The 19028-nt window shown below is 36.3% G+C and overlaps 1 non-coding gene across 1 annotated transcript; it reads right to left on the bottom strand.

Annotated features, from left to right (window-relative positions):
• Window positions 1–312: 312 nt before the first annotated feature.
• Window positions 313–446, bottom strand: LOC143438704 (small nucleolar RNA SNORA17). Its single transcript, XR_013107402.1, has one exon. It is a non-coding gene; the product is annotated as a small nucleolar RNA SNORA17 (small nucleolar RNA).
• Between the last annotated feature and the right edge of the window lie 18582 nt (window positions 447–19028).

The raw sequence follows: 19028 nt of genomic DNA, 5'->3' as shown, positions 1-19028 counted from the left end.
CCTGGGCAAGTCTGCCCCACTCTCATACTCCATGCATGTGGAGCACCTCACTGGTGGTCATCTCAGGCTTGCTCCCTGTCTAGGACCCATGGCACTGGTCTGGTGGTCATTCGGGGCTCACTCATTACCAGAGTGGACCCTTGCCTGCCACAGGCTCACACCCGTTCAGGGTCCTCAGTACCAGGAGGGGTTCTTCTAGTTTCCAGCTCGCTTCTAATCTGGCACCACAATGGTTTCTGTCTTAGGCTAGCTCTCTGTCCAAATCCTCTGGTGCCAGACTGGTTGGTCATTTCAAGTTTGCTTTTTTCAGGGAAAGTTAGGCTACTAATCACTCAGATGTTTATAGGTCAGGACACTGAACATAGACATAGTCTGTCTCCTCTCTGCTACCACCAACGCACATGTGACACAGCACCCACACCTGCAACACCTCTAACGGTAACAGCCCAAGGATTCTTTTGTTTGGTTGTTTGGTTGTTTGGTTGGTTGGTTTATTTGTTGTTTTGTTCAATTTTTAAAACTTTATTTATTTGTTCATGTTACATCCCAATATCAGCACCTCCCATCCTCCCAGTACCGACCCCCACCCCCATGCAGATCTCTCCCTATTTCCGCCTCCACTTCTCCTCTGTGAAGGGGAAGATACCTCTGGGTATCCTGTCCCCCCACTCCCTTCCCTCCAGACATAGGTGCATCCTCTCTTACTGATGCAGCTCAGTCAGGAGAATGGGATCCATAGGAATGTGACAGATTCAAAAACAGGTCTCACTCCAGTTGTTGGTGGATGTGCATGAAAACCAAGCTGAAAATCTTTTATTTATGTGCAGCGTGCTAGGCCCAGTCTGTGCTCGATCCTTGGTTGATGGTTCTCTCTCTGGTTGGTTCTGTCCTCTTCAGGTCCCTCAGTCTTTCTCCCATCTCTTCCACAAGACTCCCCGAACTCCCTCCATCCAATGTTTAGTTGTGGGTCTCTGCACCTGTTTCCATTGGCTGCTGGGTGGAGCCTCTGAGAAGACAGCTCTGCTAGGCTTCTGTCTGCAAGCATATCATTAATAGTGTCAGGGATTGGTTTTGTCCATAGGATGGATTTCAGTTTGGGCCAGTTATTGGTTGTAAGCCATTCCCTCTGTCTCTGTTCTATCTTTGTCCCTACACAGCTTATAGGTAGGATATATTTTGGGTCAAAGGTTTTGTGGTTGCTGTCCTTATAGCATCACTGAGAGTGTGGCCTGGCTCAAGGAAGTGGCCACTTAATGATCTATATCCCACACTGCTAGGAGTCTCAGGTAGAGTCTACCTCATAGACACCCTGGGGCCTCCTCCATCCCAGGTCTCTGTTACATCCTATAGATTGTTCCCCTCCTCCATTTCCATTCTTTCTTCCTGGCCCCTAAAACTCAATCCCCTTCCCCCACTCCTCACCTCATCCCCATTCCCACCCAGTTCCCTACCTCCATCTACCTCTGATATGTATTTTATTTCTCTTTCTGAGAAGGATTCAACCATCCTTCCTTGGGCCCTCCTTGCTATCTGGCTTCTTTGGGCCTGTGGATTCTACAGTGGTTATGCTGTACTTCATGGCTAATACCCACTTATAAATGAACACACGCCATGCATGACCTCTAGGATCTTCTTTAACACTTTATAATCATTAATGTTTTTTTTTTAATCTTAGAATTTCTTATGTGACTTTGGGTATGTTTAGTCAATATATATATATATATATATATATATATATATATATATACATATATATATGTATATGAAAAATTTTTTAAAAGATTTATTTATTTATTTTATGTATGTGAGTACACTGTACTACACTGTTGCTGTCTTCAGACACACCAGAAGAGGGCATCTGATCCATTACAGATAGTTGTGAGCCACCATGTGGTTGATTGCTGGGAATTGAACTCAGGACCTCTGGAAGAGCAGTCAGTGCTCTTAACCACTGAGCCATCTCTCCAGCCCTATATATGAAAATTTAATGATAGAAAATCACAAATGTATTTTAAAATAATGATTTGATATGTATTTACTAATTTATTAATGATGAAAGAGAATACTAACAAGATGCATGGATTGTATTTTTATGCAAAAACTTAAATCTGGGCTGAATATTTGATACTGCAGGGCAGAGAATATCTTCAACATGTTTCATTTCTTGATGTTGATAACTGGTTCTATCATTATCCATACTGGGATGCTAGTTTGCTAGGTAGGTAGTAAAACTTTGAATTATGTATGGAATTATTTCGCAATTTGTGGGAAATTTGGTACGTCTTAAATAAAAAATTGTAATAACTTTTTATAAAACACAAGTTAATAGTTTCAAAAGCAGTTTTTAAAGTCAAATATGTTAACACAGTATAACCAAAATATACACTAATTTAACACTCACTTGATGAAAAATGATGATTAAAAAATGCTAAAAACCTTTGGTTTTGCTAATTTAATCCACTGAGTTTTTACAAGAACAGAAAACATTGCAGGTAGGATAAAAGCAATATACAATAATCTTGCAGCAGAGACAAGGTGCATTTGTTAGCCTTGCATGACATGAGGGCATGCTTAGTACAGAGTGACAGTGTTGAGAATTCACAACCAAAGCTGCAGTGAAGTCATCTGGTGGAGCACTGGTCAGTGCTGTCCCACATGTCTGACCCATTGTGAGTTCGGTTTTTAATTAATCTTTTCCAAACATATTAACGTGTTCAAGAACTAAAACCTTTGATTATTGTAGTCAGATTTCATATTTCCAACACGTCTCATTCTATATACCTACTATATCCTTTTATTTTTCTGTTAATTAATTACTTAATTCAGTTGTAACATTCATTGGTTCCTCCCATGAGTGAGAAAGTCAATTCTTATTATAGAGGTGTCTGTGCTCCAGTGAGAGACCAAGAGAAAATATGTCAACTTCTGAGAAATTGTCACACAAAACACAAGGGATCGTCACTAGGAGAGAGGAGACAGAGTGTCCACGTGGTGCAGCAGTAAAAAGCACCTGCCGTGATTTTACCATCAAAACAAATTGATTTCATGCTTCAGGTTCAACTTGGAATAGATTGTGATACCAGCAGGACTGCCTTCTATGGACTTTCATGAGAAGAAGAGAAAAAGAAAATATATACACCTTAGTCTGACTAATTCCTGGTACATGATATATAGCTAGCCTAGGCTATTAATTTTATGATTATTATCATTGCCCACCCAACTGTAGCAGAGAAGACTGTACTTGAGACAACTGCAGATTGCTTTTGGGAGCAAAACTTTGAGCTAAGAGATTTGGTTTGGTTTTAGGATCTGCCATTTGAAAATGATATTGCCTCCACATCTCGAAACTCAATTATTTAATGTAATACGAATGGGTTTTAATAATCTTTCCTGTTTATGCTTCAACTTAGACTATACGTGGATCCTTAAATACATCTTCTTAAAGATTGCAGAACTTTTTATTAAAATGTTAATTTTACTTAATGAAATATGTTTATAAAACTATATAAAACAACAGGAATATTTATTAGATAAAACTAAGCAAACAAAATACCTTCTGCTTTTCTTTAATTTGATTTCATTTGTTTTAATTTGAGTCTATAGATTACAAATAGAGCATGACATGGTTTTTATAGACAAAAATTAGCTTTTCCTTTTTGGCCCTTTGATGACACATTGAGCATTGGGTTTTGTTCTTTTCAGTTACACTCTAGAATGGAATGAGTCCATTTTTAGGTATGAGAAAGCTACAATTAACTCTTAACTGAATCATGAATGGTAATAGACAAGCATGAAATTATGCACCACTACATAATGCATAGAGAATATAGCACATCTTCTTCAATGATTTATAGAATAGAGTTCTATTCTATAGAATAGATGAGATGTAATTTCAGTAGATGAGATGTAATTTTTAAATTACAAATTAAAAAGCATTATTCATAGTAGTCAGGAACTGGAAACAACCTAGATGTCTGTCAATCAAAGAATGAATACAGAAAATGTGGTACTTTTACAAAATGGAGTATTACATGGCAATTAAAAACAATGACATCATGAAATTTGCAGGCAAATGTATGGAACTAGAAAAAACATCATCCTGAAGGAGGTTACTGAGATTCAGAAAGACAAGCATGGTGTGTATTCATTCATAAGTGGATATTAGCTGTAAAGTAAAAGACAGGGATACTGCAGTCCACAGACCCAAAGAGGCTAAGTAATAAGAAGGGCTTAAGCGGGGCACATGGATCTTCCAGGGAAGGTGAAATAGAACAGATTTCACAGGTGGACTGGGGACAGCTGGGGTTGGGAACACAAAGAATCAGTTGTGGGGAAGGAGGGAGAAAATACTGGGAGAAATGACTGGAATTGGGGGCATTTCAGGGTCAGGTAGGAAACCTAGCACCTGGTCTTATTGTAGCTTGTTATGCTGCACTTGGTCGGTTTCCCTGCCAGGCTTGCTCTTCTCTAAGGGGAGGAGATGGGGATGGATCTGAAGGAGAGAGGAGGCACACATGGGGAGTGGGGAAGGCTCTGGGGTAGGGAGGGATGGAAACTGTGATTGGGATGCAATATATGATAAAAGAATAAAGTTTTTTTTTTTTTAAAAGAAGATAGACCAAAGAATAGCAGAGATATACTAGAGTAAATGCATTGTGTGTGACTAGATTGTATCTGCAGATATGATGCACACCATCAGTGTAGCTAAAATGATTAAATGAATTTTAAGGATGCCAATAATGTATCAATATTACTGTGCTGGTTAGCTTTTGTCATCTAGATACACCTCAGAGTCATCTGGGAAGAGAGAAAGGCAGTTGAGAACATGCTTCCATCAAATTGCCTGAAAGCAAGTTTGTGGGTCATTTTCTGGTTTACTGAGTGATGTGACAGAATCTGTAATCTTATTTTTTTAGGCCTTTGATAAAGTGCTCAGATACCTTCTCAGTAGAGTTCTCTGACAAATGTAATGCATACTCTAATTTCCAGTCACAGGAATTTCTCCACTGGAAGGGTTTAGTGGGTTTTCTTCATACCCTCTTAACAACATTAATATCTAAAATAGCCATTGTTTTCTTGGAAAGTTCAACACCTCCACTCTACAACATTCTCAGTTTTTAACAAATCATTTATTTTAGATTTATATAAATATTTTTATATTGACATATTTAACTAAAATCATCTTATGCCACATAAATATAGTACTCATGATGTAGTGATTCTTTTTATTAATAATGTAATTCTCTCATTTCTTTTCTCAATTCAAGCTACTCGGCATCATGATGTTTTGGGTTACTAAAGTGACTTAGTTCTTTAATTAGGCTTGGAATTTTAATATTTATAAATCATGATAGTAAACACTGTTAAAGTAGAAGTCTCTGATTTCATAGCACTGACAAAGGGTTTACTCAGATGGTTAAGCATACCTTTGTGTTTTTAGGTTATCACTAAACTGAAAATCTGTAATATGATGACCTTTGGTTGAGAAAGAAGACAAGGACAAAGTAGTTCCAAGCTTTCTTTCTTTTCTTCTCTCTCTCTTTTTTTTACTTAGAATTTCTTCTTTTATTTATTTTTATTGGATATTTTCTTTATTTCCATTTCAAATGTTATCCCCTTTCCCAGTTTCCCCACCAGAAACCCCTTATCCAATTCTCCTCCGCCTGCTTCTATGAGGGTGTTCCCCCACCCACCCACCACCCCGGCATCTCCACCCTCGCAATCCCCTCCACAGGACCAAGGGCCTCTTCTCCCACTGATGCCCCATAAGGCCATCCTCGGCTACATATGCTACTAGAGCCGAGGGTCCCTCCATGTGTACTCCTTGGTTGCTGGTTTAGTCCCTGGCAGCTCTGGGGAGGTCTCGTTGGTTGATAACCTCTTCAGCACCTTCATTCTTTTCTCTAACTCCTCCCTTGGTAAATATAAAATTTCTGTGATCCCAATAGCATGAAACGTTTCTTCATAATTAATCCTATATGTGGTTGAAGATAATCTGGTGTTGAAAAAATAAAACTGGTCCTTTAAAAAACTTTACCTTTTTCCTTTTTTTTTTTTTTTTTTTTTTTTTTTTTTTTTTTTTTGGTTACATTGTTCTAAGGCTCAGTGTTTTAAAAAGTTCTTGAGATGTGTCCTCCATTGTTAATATCTTTAGAATGTTACTAGGAGGTATCGTTCCAACTCTCAAATTTGGAGAATCCATAGAAGGAAGGAAAAGGAAAAGAGGGTGTAGACGCATGGGTCTTGAAAGTTGCTTATTGAAAAAAAATTCTGCTTTCAAATGCTGTGGCACAGAATTGGGGATCTCACTAAGCACACCAAAGTCTGCTGAGACCACACCTCGGTCTACCAAGTTCTTCAGATTCTCAGTGTGACAAATGTTGAAGTCTCACAGACACAACCTGGTTAGAAAAATGCTGACTAACTCTTAGCAAATTGTCAGAATCAGAAGGAATTTCATGAGAACCACAGGCTCACTTATTTAGTAAGAGAATATACATAAGTATATACTTGAGTAGCAAAGATGATATTGAATGATCTCAACTCAAAAAATCTCAGCTTACTACATTTTTTTGCTGAACCTCACATGGTCAAGTTTGTTCAAGACACATATTTTTAAAACCTACTTAAAACAGCAGAAAATCATTGATTTTCATACATCACCATCATTTGAGATGTCTGAGTTCAAAGTCTTGGGCCTTGCTCTAAAGTACACTTTCCATTTGTTTGTCATCTGCATTTTTGACTTGATGATATATAATTCAAAACCATGCTAGGCAGAAGGCAGTAACACTCTTCAGGGTGCCAAAGAAGAAAAACATTTTTTCCCTGAGATATTGGTCCCAAGAACTTGAAAATACAGTACTAATAACACCACCATCAAGCACACAGAAAAATGACTTATAGCTTCTCCTGGAAACATGGTAGCTAGTTTTATCTGAATAAAAAGTGTGGACATTATTTTTAATTTTTTTTGTTTTATTTCTACTTGAAATTAAATTGCGCTTGTATGTTCAGTGAGGAAATGGTTTTAAAGAGACCTTACTGAGGTTAGCATTTATGTATTTGACTCATATTTTTGCTAAAATGACAATTAAATGTTTAGCTTAATGAAGCAACAGAAAATTTATATAATAATTAATACAGTACTCATCAGCATTTAAGATAATACTCATGCTAATCACATTCAAAACATAAATCACAGTTGACTTAAAATCCACTTGGATCAATAATGGGGAGTTTAAGGAGCTAACTGCTTCATGGAGTAAGGCAGGCATCATGTCATTAGCCATCAGGTGAACTCAATTACAGTATGACAAACTTTGGACTGATTTGAGTTTGAGTATTTTATATATAAGTTAATATTTGTTATTATGCATAGTTCCAAACATTGTCTATGACTCACGTTTATAGTATCATAACCACAAAAGAAAAATATGCTGATTAACAGTTGTGGGAGTGATGTCAGTACATTCAAGCTCGTAGCTCAAAATAACTGAGTCGTACAAAGCCACCAGTCAAAGAAAAACAACAGTTTGCGCTGGTCTCATTTTCTCTTGGTAATTGGTTTCTCTCTTTATGCCTTTGGAATTAGAGACTTGACAGTGGAAGAAAATAGGTGCATGGAAATGAGTCCATGAGAGAGCTTCAGGATTAATGCTCAGCCCTTCCCAGATCTGTTCATGAGAGAGATGGTCACGATGCCCCAGACGCTGCGGAGTTTCCCTCCCTGGTCACCTACATCTCCTCTGCCTTCTATTGGCCCAGATCATGATCTGTCTTGTTTTGCACATTTGCATTTTCCTTCCCATATTAGTGTGAAATGTTGGTGTTGGATTGCAAATGGTGAAATAAACATTGTTAATGTAGGTGATGTCCTCCCATTAGATTAGCTTTTAAACGTGCAAAAACTTAAAATGAGGGTAAAATTGTGTTCTTAACATCATGCTTGGCATGTTTTTCTCTTGTTTCCTTTCAGTCAAGAATGTCTTATCACAGGAGCCATACTCCTTACAAGATCCTCAGTAATGAATCCATTGAGCCGCAGATAGCACCTAACCCTACATATACTATATTGGCTCACAATGAAACACAGGTAAAATTTAACTTACATATTATATGTAGTAAAAGATTAAAACAGTAACATTATAAAAATATTGCAATATAAATCATCATGAGGTTATGTGAATGTGATCTTGCTTTTTTAAAGAATTGGAAAACATTAACGTTTTCAGGCGATGGTTACCTGGGTCACTAAAACCACAGAAAACTATAAATAAGGGAAGATTGCTGTATTCTATAATAGAACCCAACAGACAAAGTCCCTAAAGGAAAATATTAGGCCTCAAGCATGGGAGTGAGGAGTGTGTGCCTCTCAAGTGGGGCTAAGACGCTTTGATTTAGTTTAAAGCTACCCTTTTCATTGTTCCTAGATAACTGTCAACCCATCACCCATTTATCCCACTAGAAATATGATAGTTCTTAAAAACTTAGTAATTGAAATCTACTGCATTTTATTCTAATTACTATACTGGATTATCAAAGTAAAACATTTTGGAGAAAATATGGTGTGTGTGTGTGTGTGTGTGTGTGTGTGTGTGTGATATGAGATACCCAGGCAGCAAGAAACCTCATCTGAAGAAGGGGCAATATCGATATCTATTTATCATCAGTATCTATCTATCTATCTATCTATCTATCTATCTATCTATCTATCTATCTATCTTTCCATGTGTGGAGGTATATATATCCATTTCTATACTGACATACATTTAGTATATAAATATTAGTTATTGTGAAATTGAGAAATATATTTTGTTTACATTATCACTGGGCAAGACAATTTATTGTGAAATTGCTTTTTAAACATGGCATATAATAGCTTCCATAATATGCCTGATTAGTTTTCTATTCTTATAGGTTTTATTTTTATTAAGAGTAACATTACAGGAACTACTATAGTGCAATTTGTGGATGTCACAAATTATTACCAATTGAATTCTGTAAATGTACTTTAAGTTAAGAGCATGCCCTTGTCTTCTTTCTCATGCTGCAAAATGGGTTAACAAAGATACAGCAAGCAACTCATCTTTCCTAATGAGCAGAAAATATTCTTTCCCTAGTATCCTAACCAATAGCTTCAGTGCAAAATATTGCTGGTGTTCACACTATGACTTTAAAAGTATTTTTTTTACCAATATAACAGATAAAAGTTAATTTTAATTTTTATAATTTTAATATCATTGATAATAAGGCTAAATATATTCATATTTAATACATACATGCATTTCATCTGTTATATTTTTTGGTACTGTGTTTTTCTCTGTTGCTATATTTGTAAAAAAACATTTTTCATGTATTCTTCATATTTATCTCATATTCATATATTGATTTTCATTTACTTTGCATATCAATTGCATAAGTGACACATTAAAGACAAATAATCATCTGTTATGTTAAACTATCAAGCCTATACATATTCATATTGGGAACTGAGAATAAAATAAGTTCTGAAAAATTTTATCTAGTAAAGATAACAACTTCTTCTGAAAGCATTAATCACTTGTATTTGTTGATTATGACAATTTTCACATAATTTACCTTGTAATAAGTTTGTCAAAATACCCCCGTATTATTTTTAGGACGATAATTCACTAATTTTGAGTCAGTTTCTTTTTCATTTACATTGCTAAACATTAGTAATTTCTTAACAGAAGCCCAATATTATCATTTTATTAAATTTCATTTGTTTTATTTTCTATTTGTATGTCTTAATTATATTGGCTTGTTAGCTTGCCAAATTATTTAAGCTTTTCCTTCCTTAATTCACATGTTGGGCTTCAATTTTTATGTTCTCTGGCTGGAATGACCATCTTGGATCATGGAGTTTCAGAGAAACAAGGGATGCTTTCTCTCATTCTTTATAATAATAGTTCTCATTTCAGTTTCAATGAATAGAACAACACAGTTGGTGCTTAAGAATGTTTATTGAATGATTTATTGAATGACTTTACAAAATAGAAATAGAAGTCACAATTCAGAGAGGAGGGGAAAAGTGCTGAATAACGTCATGAGAAAGGATGTAAGGAAAATAGTGGAGGGAAATGAGAGACAATCATACATAACCACGCATACTTCTCTACTGTATATTATATCCTGCACATTGAGCTTAGTAATTGTAGATTGTCTTTGGCTAAAGTATAACTATGAAATGTAGGGTAGTATTCTCAGCCTGTCTGTGAGGAACAAGATCCCAGCTTCTGCTCACACACCTCACGAGAACCCAAGTTATGCTCTAATCCTATGCTATGGAGGTCAGAAGATGTTTGGGATTGCTTTTCTATTTTCTCATTTTCGGAGATATAGAACCTCAGTGGATGGTTTCAGGAAGTCAAATACAATCAGCTTAGGGTAAGAAGTGATTGAACTTTTTGAATTGGGTTTTGTAGAAAGAAATTTATATGTGTATTAAAGTCTTCTTTCTGCCTATATTTGTTTCTGTCTAGGTCTTTCTCTTTCTGTCTCTCTGTTTCTCTCCATATTTTTCTCTCTCCTTCCTTCCTTCCTTCCTTCCTTCCTTCCTTCCTTCCTTCCTTCCTTCCTTCCTCCTCCTCCTTCCCCTTCTCCTCCTCCTCCTCCTCCTCCTCCTCCTCCTCCTCCTCCTCCTCCTCCTCCTCCTCCTCCTCCTCCTCCTCCTCCTTCTTCTTCTTCTTCTTCTTCTTCTCCTTTTGTTTTTGAGACGGGGTTTCTCTACATAACCAAGACTGTTCAAGAACTCACTATGTAAACCAGGTTGGCCTTGAAATCACCTAGGTTCATCAGCCTCTGTGTGCCAAGTGCTGGTATTAACAGCCTGTGTCACCATGCTTGACTCTTAAAGTATTTCTTATATGTTCTCAAAAGGTTAATCCTATTCTACTTTCTTCTTTGAGTCATATCAAATACCTGTGCATCACAGTATTTATCAGAAGAAGAACTTGTGATCAGGATTTTGTTTTGTTTGCTTTCCCTTTACTTAAGTTCTTTTTGTAGGCTGCTCACTTTATGTATTCAATCAGAGAGAGGAGAGCAGAGCAGAGCAGAGCAGAGCAGAGCAGAGCATCCAATTAATTTTCTATCCTGAAGCATCCGTCTGCATTGCTTTAAATCTGTTTCTACACTGGTGGTGACTTTTGTGAGGGTAAACTGATTTCTGAGATAGTGTAAACAGAGCTCCTTTATGTCACAGTTGATTTTCAAGATTTCATTTCAAACAAGGGCATGATTTTCAAACATGAAGAAAACACTATGAAATAAGTTTTCTATACAAACTCTCTTAAGTCAATTTTTATTACAGTTTTAAGGCCAACAACAGTTAAATTTACATGGTAGCAAAACCTTTCCACTCTGGAAAAAGGCTATGATTAATTTTCTTGCATTGTGCTTTGCTTAATATAAATTCTAGATCATACAGTGTGAGCCAGATGCTAACATTCCAAAATAAAAGACATACACTTTATGTTAGAAGAGATAACACTGCATTGGGGAAGTTGACATTAAGCGAGTCTTTAAAATGAGGTATACATGCATATTTCAATTAATAAAAAAATTACAAAGGGCTGTGAAAAGTCAAAGGTAGAAAAAGAACTTAAATTTGCTTATTTAAGTCAATATAACCTCTTTATTTTTTATTTGATTATTTATTTGTTTAGAGTCAAAATTTCACTCTGTGGCCCTGGCTGGCCTGGAACTTACTGAGAGCAGGCTGGACTTAAACTCTGCATGGATCTGCCTCCCAAGTGCCGGGCTTAAGAGAGTAAGCCACCATGCCCAGCGCTCAAACTCCATTATTTTAAAGACAACTTTTCTGGTCCATTTGATGTTTATATACTTTAAAAGATTGCTGTCTTCTCGGTGTACCTCTTCAAGATGCTGTCTGTTTAAGAAAAATCCTCCAGAGTAGCAGAGGGTGCCTTCCTGCCTTGTTATCCTCTGGTCTGACAAGTGCTAGTTCTTGTTTATTTGTTTGTTTGTTTTAAATCAGCAGACAATTAACATAAGAATGTATTTTGTTATGACATTTTCTTTCCTGTGTGTAATGTATTTTGATCATGTTGGCCACCATAAACCATCTCTTGTTTTCCTCTCCCACTGATTATCTTTAGTGTACCATCTATTTCTTGTCTTTTTTCTTGGTGACCTAATGAGCTTCTTTAGGATTGCTTAAAGAAGTGTGATTGAAGGATTATTTATAGAAGCAGGAGCACTGTGTCAATGCCTACGCCATGGAAGAAAATGTTTTTCTCTCCCCCAGCAATCATTTAATGTTGACCTCTTGGAGGAGTGGGCCTCATGTGCTCCTTTCCCTAATCTACCATTAATGATCTGTAAATGATCAGGGGAATATGTGTACTTGTAGGTCTGTTCCCCTCTGCAGGATGGGTTGTTGGCAGGTCCAGTCTTATGGAGGTAATCACGGCTGCTGTAAATTCAAGAGTGCAGTGACATTGTCATTTTTGTTCTTCAGCATTTTGCCCCATGCTCTGGGTCTTGTAGTCTTTCCATCCTCCATTCTGAGTTATGAGAGGATTTTACATATGTTCAACTTGTACACAAGCACTCAACTTTTGCTTACTCTCCTCACTTTGAAGAGTATGACTATTTATAAAGATCCTTACTCCAAAAAGAAACTTCCTGAAAATAGCTGATAGAGATATATATAATTATATTACCCTTCCAATTCTTCCTTTGTCCCTTCCTTGATTTCCTCTCAACTTCATGAACTTGTCTTTTTCATCACACACACACACAGACACAAACACACACCACTCTGAGTCTGTTTATGTTGCTCATATATTTAGGTATAAACACTTGGAACTGGGCAACCTACCATGTGCACATAGAGGAGAGAAGAAAGATTCTGTCTCTTTTCTAGGTAATTAATTACCTGCACCATTCCATGTAAGAATGGACCCTTATGTGGTTTTCTACATCGATGCTGGGTTGCCAACTAGTGCTATTTTACATGTGTTGCTTATGTATCTATATTGCTAACTTTTCATGTATCACATGTGTAATATCTTATAGTGGACAACCTGGCTCTTTGGCTCTTGTTTAATCTCCCTTTCTGTAATGTTCTCTGAACTTATCCTTAATTGATCCAAGTTTAATATAACTTTTTTGATGGCAATTTTGTAGGCACAATTATGCATTTAGCAAACAATAGCTTCCATCTCTATTCCTATAATCTCTGCATTTACAAGTATTTGCATAGATTTACAATTCCCTCCTCCGAAGTAGGACTTGTTTCCAATCAGAAAGTGGTTGGTTAACTGCATTAGCGACTTGCCATCATTACACCGGTGGATACATCATGTCTTACTAGTTTGAGGTGTAGCACACAGCTCCTGATGACAATTCCTTCCAGTGCTATGGAGGCTAGCCAACAAGAAGAAAATCTTCATCTCAGTTATTGTTTGATTTCTCTACGTCCTGTTATCAGATCTGTTGACCTGATAACCTTGCAGTTCTGGTGTGCAACCAAATACAGTGGCAGTTGTTGGTATTGTTGGTATTGTTTGGGGGCCTGTGTGTAGGGAAATAGTCTACATCAAACATGAAATTTTTAATTTAATTGCTTGTGGTTTCTAGATGCAACATTATCCACTTACATAAGATACTTCATCTCAAACTCTTTTGACAATTAAACTCTTTATTCAGCTTACTTAACATCAGGTTTTCTTAAATCTTTCCACCCTGATCTTTTCTCTGCCCTGTCTCTCTTTTCTTCACCTCCTTTGGCCTTTATACCCTTCACATTTCCCCTTTTACATTCACATCACATATATTCTAACCACCAGAGCACCCTTAAATTATCTCTTATGGGTTCCTTTCAAGTTTCCAGGACTCTATACATACTCACTTCTACATAAATGCACATATGTTACCCTAAATATAATAGAGAACAGGAAGAACCTATGCATGCTGCTACAGTCTCTGTGAGTTCATATAAGCTTTCTTCATATTGATTTAGAGACCAATGGTTTCTTGGTGTCCTCCAACCTCTCTGGCTCTTGCACTCTTTTTGCCTCCTCTTTTGAAAGGTTCCCTGAGCTATGAAGAGAAGAATTTGTTGAAGACATCCAGTGTCATAGTATTTTTGTTGCTGTAAAGCACCAGAAACATAACAGCTCTTATACAGGACAAAATTTAATTGGGGGCTGGCTTACAATTCAGAGTTTTGGTGTATTATCATCACGGCCAAGAACATGGTGACATATAGACAGACGTAGAGCTGAAGAGGTACCTGAGAGTTGTATATCTGGATCTGCAGGCAACAGAAAGAGAGTGAAGAGAAACCCTGGCTTGGGCTTATGAAATTCCAAGGCCTCCTGTCCCTGGCCCCAGAAACACTGTTCTTAAAACAAGGCCACATCTCCTCCCTCCAATAAGGCCACACCTCCCAAAACAGTCACTCCTTATGAGCCTATGGGGGCCATTTTTATTCAAACCATCTCATCTAGTTTAGGGCTGAGTGTTCTGAGCTCTCTTCACTCTCTAAATAATGTTTGGCTGTGGGTCTCTGTATTTGTTCCCATCTGTTGCTGGAGGAAGTTTTTCTAATGATGGCTGAACAAGGCATTGATCTATGAGTATAGCCAAATGTCATAAGAAGTAAATTCTTTTCCTTTTTGTTTTAGACCAGTAATATTTGGTTTTATCCTAGGTCCCTGGGCTATATGGCATCAGGGTTTTGGTCACCCAAGAAATGTCAGGTATGTTTTCCATCGCATGGCATGGGCCTTCAGCCCAGTCAAATATTGGTGGTTATACAAGCTTTCTACCGCCTTTGCACTAGCATATCTTGAGGACAGAGGAGCACTGCATTGCAGATCAATGTGTTCGAGGTGGATTTGGTGTTTGATTTTCTCCTTGCTAGCATACCGAGCACATTCCTGTACCAGAGATGCAAGAACACAGGGGAAAGGGTCTATGTAGGCACCAGCTTAAGTTTGCCATATTTAATGAGTTATGTAGGTGTTGTTTTCAATGATGGGACCTTGATGACAGTTTGTGGAAAGCAACCAATAGTCTTAACGATAGACTGGGTTGTCTGAGAATTGCCATAGGACCCATGCGGCCAACAATTCAAGTCTTAGTACTTAGTACTAAGTCTTAGTACTGCAGGCTTCATTTGTGACAAGATATGTCCAGCTGGAGCTCTCTGTCTCCCTCTCATCATTTGGTGATTTTACTTAGATTGCCCTCATATGTACATATATATTTAGTATGATTCTACTGTATTAGGATTCTATAATATTCCTCAAATGCCACTTAATTTTAGCTGTTTCTTCTCATATCCCCTCCCCCCATTTCTCTCTCTTCTTCCTCTCAAAACTTACCTTTCCCATTTCATTAGCAGCATCCATCCACAACTATCCTATTTCCATTTCTATGGGAATTCTATCTATTCTACTTAATAACTTACTGTATACTTTGTATCTGTGCTTCTACAGAATATAGCTTGGTTTTCATTGATTTAAAGTTAACAGCCACAAATAAGTATGTACAATACAATATTTGTCTTTCTGGGTTTGAGACCCCTTATGCAAGATGACATTTTTCTAATTCCACTCATTTTACTGTGAGTTTCACAATTTCCTTTTTTTAAAGGCTGAGTAATATTTTATTGCACAAATGTAACACATCTTCTTTATCTACTTTTCTGTTGATGGACATATATGAGATTTCACTTTCTGGCTACTATGAATAAAACAGCAATGAGAATAGCTGTTATGTAAGTGTCTCAGTTGTAGGATAAAATGTGTCCTTTGGGTATAGGTTCAAAGGTGGTATAGCTAGGTTTTGACATAGATCAACTTCCATCTTCCAAAGCAACCACAACAACAATTAATTCCTGTAGTAGTTGTACTAGTTTCTAGTAGCAATGGATGAGTGTTCTCTTACCCCACATTCTCATCAGGTTGAGCTGTCACTTGTTGATTTTATCCATTCTGACATGCACAAGATGAAATCTCAAAATAGTTCTGTTCCCTGATAACTAACAAAGTTAAACATTTCTTTCAATGTTTCTCACCCGTTTGAGATTCCTCTGTTGAGAATTTTGTCTAAATTTGTACCTGGTTTTTAAATAAGGCTATCTGTTTCCTTGATATTTAGTTTCTGTGTTTGTTGAATATTTTATATAGTAACTCTTTTTAAGATGTAGAGTTGGTTAAAAAAAAGCTTTCACTCTATAGGCTGTTGATTTGTCTGAATACATATGTATTTGCCATGCAGAAGCTTTGCAGTTTCCCATTTATTAGTTATTGAATATACTAGTAGCACTAATGGTATTCTGTTCAGAAATTCTTATCCTCTGCCAATGACTTAAGTCTATCTCCTTCTTCGCCTTCTATAAGGTTCAGTGTATCTGGTTTTGTGTTGAGGTCTTTGATATATTTGCAGTAGAGTTTTGTTATTGCTGGTAAGCATGAATCTATCTAGATTCTTCTATGTGTAGGTGTCCCATATGACCAGCATCTTTTCTTGACAATCCTATCTTTTCCCCCAATGTATAGTTCTGACTTATTTATCAAAAATCGGGATGATACTCTATGGTCTTTTTGGTTTATATGCCCAAACCTCTGCTCTTTTTGTAGAATCATCTTCCTGATACATTGCTTTCAGCAGCTAAAAATGAGTTAAAAACATTTTATACATATAGTTATAAGATTCACATCCCCCCCCCAATGTAGCTTCTGCTACAGTTATTTGTTTTCTGGTTTATATGTGACTCAGTTCCGTCTTTTTCTGGAGGCAGAACTGGGAAAGAAGCAAGTTTCTTTTATCTGGCTATGCCTTAGTTCACTATAATGCCTTTTCAGCCTAGAGAGGAGATCAGAGGCAAGCATAAGAATAGGTGAAGAAGTACTCATAGGCTTGAGAGACTTGCATACTTTAAAAATGGAGGGAAGATAGTTCATTCAGAAAACAAAACAAAAAATTGTCTGATGCCTGGTCAAGATTACTATCTAGCTACACACGTAATATTCAGAAGATAATCATCGGTTGTCAGAATAGAGTGGAATTAAGGAAGATGGTATTGGAGAAGATCATTTGGATGTGATTCTGTAACATGTAAACTGTTTTGGTGGTTTCTGTTTTGCTTTTTTTTCTTATTTGACCCAGTGTTACATTTTGCTGTCATGATGATTAATGAAGTTGAGTTTTATAATAGGTGGTTAGCATCTAATCATTCTCTATTCACCCTAGTCTATGAGCCCATTAAGATAATTCACATAGATTATTATCTGGGAACTATTTAGCTGAACTCTTATTATTATTTTTTTCATTTTTTTTTTATCCAATCATCTACATAGCAGCTAGAGTGACTACTTTAACAGGTCAACCAGGTCACTCATTTTCTTTGTCCATCTCTACGAATATTTTGCTCAGAAAAAAAAAAACTATAATTATCCTTTTCAGTCTTGTGTGATAGCCTTCACTAAATGCCCTTCTGGCCTTGTCCCCTGTTTGTTTGTTGTTTCTAGTCTCACTTGGTTGCTATAAAATAGGCTACTCTGTGGTCTAGCACTTGCATCAAGTCGCCATTTAGATGCAGTAAGAAGATCTCTTTATTTACAAAACAACAACAACAAAAAAAAAAAAAAAAAAAAAAAAACCAAATTGCTTATAGATCTAGTGTGCTTCCTCCTTTTTCTCAGGAATACTTCCATTTATTTCCTCAATTTAATGAAGTCTTCTCTGTTCTCTAGTGTATGTAGTCTCTTGTCTCCTTTAATTTATTTCTGTGACTTTGAAATTTTCTTTCTGGTGTTTATTGTTATTTAACAATATTGGTCATCTTATCATTTATAGTCTTCCTCACCTAGTAGACTTTACATTCTTTGGCAAATAGTTTGAGGTTATTTTTGTTTTGTTTTATTTTGTTTTTGTTTTATGAAAACAAAATATTTGAGATATTGATTTTTAAAAAATTGAAACGATCAAGAAGACAATTTGAAATTTGAAATATCCAATATCCTTAAAAATTTGGTCTGAGATAAAGTCATTACTAATATCAGGAAGCTGAAAAGCTAACCATTTGGAGAAAAAAAGAGCATGTTTTAAATAATATTTGGGACTATATTAGAATTTAATACTTTATACAATTCAATCAAGTAACACAAATGTTAAACTGACATTTCCTAATTGTCTAAAAGATCAAATAAATTTTTTTCATAGAAAAATTTTTATGGAAAATTTTGTTGTTGCTATTGTTTTAGTGATAATAAATTGAAATACTGCATGGAGTTAGTAGCAGGTAGAGACACTGCTAAAGAATAAAGTAACATACTCATAATTTCAGGAGGTTTGGTAAACTGATGTGTGGATGAACAGTTTTACTGTTCACACGATGGTATCTGTTAGATTACAGCTCCTTTGTGAGCAAAGGAAGGTGTGCCCATAATGGTGAGTTCTCATTATAAATGACTTCATTTAATAAATAATTCTTCCTGGGGTGTGTGTGTGTGTGTGTGTGTGTGTGTGATATTCATAAAATTTGCTTGCTTAAGAAGGTCATTGGTCCTTGGAAGAAATATACTGTTATATTTTTTCCAGATGAGCATGGTGACATATTACCTTCTAAATAGTTATTTGTTCCCATATATTAGATCTGTTCTCAGCCTCGGTCAGAGAGTTTCTATTTGCAATGGGCAATAGTTCCTGCTTGGAACTATAAATTAAATTTCTCTTTAAGGTTACAGAGATATCTTCACAACTGAAATATTGTATTGTTTGTAAAGAAGAATTAGAAAACAAAATATAATTTATCACTGCTTTGAATATTAAGTAAAGTGGGAAACAATACTTAAAGTAGCACTCTGTATTATTTCTCAATGTAACACAAGTAGATGTGAAAGTCCTTTAGTAACTTAGGGTACTTGCTGCTATCTTTTTAAACCTTTACAGGATTTGACAACTGAAAAAAAATGTTTTTTCTTTAAAAAGTTAATCTTCATTGTCAGCTTCACTGGGTTTAGAAT

The sequence above is a fragment of the Arvicanthis niloticus genome, chromosome 25 (genome assembly GCF_011762505.2).
Source record: "Arvicanthis niloticus isolate mArvNil1 chromosome 25, mArvNil1.pat.X, whole genome shotgun sequence".
In the NCBI taxonomy this organism is placed as follows: domain Eukaryota; kingdom Metazoa; phylum Chordata; class Mammalia; order Rodentia; family Muridae; genus Arvicanthis; species Arvicanthis niloticus.
The sequence above is the reverse complement of the archived record's forward strand: the minus strand, read 5'-3'. Positions and strand labels throughout refer to the sequence as shown.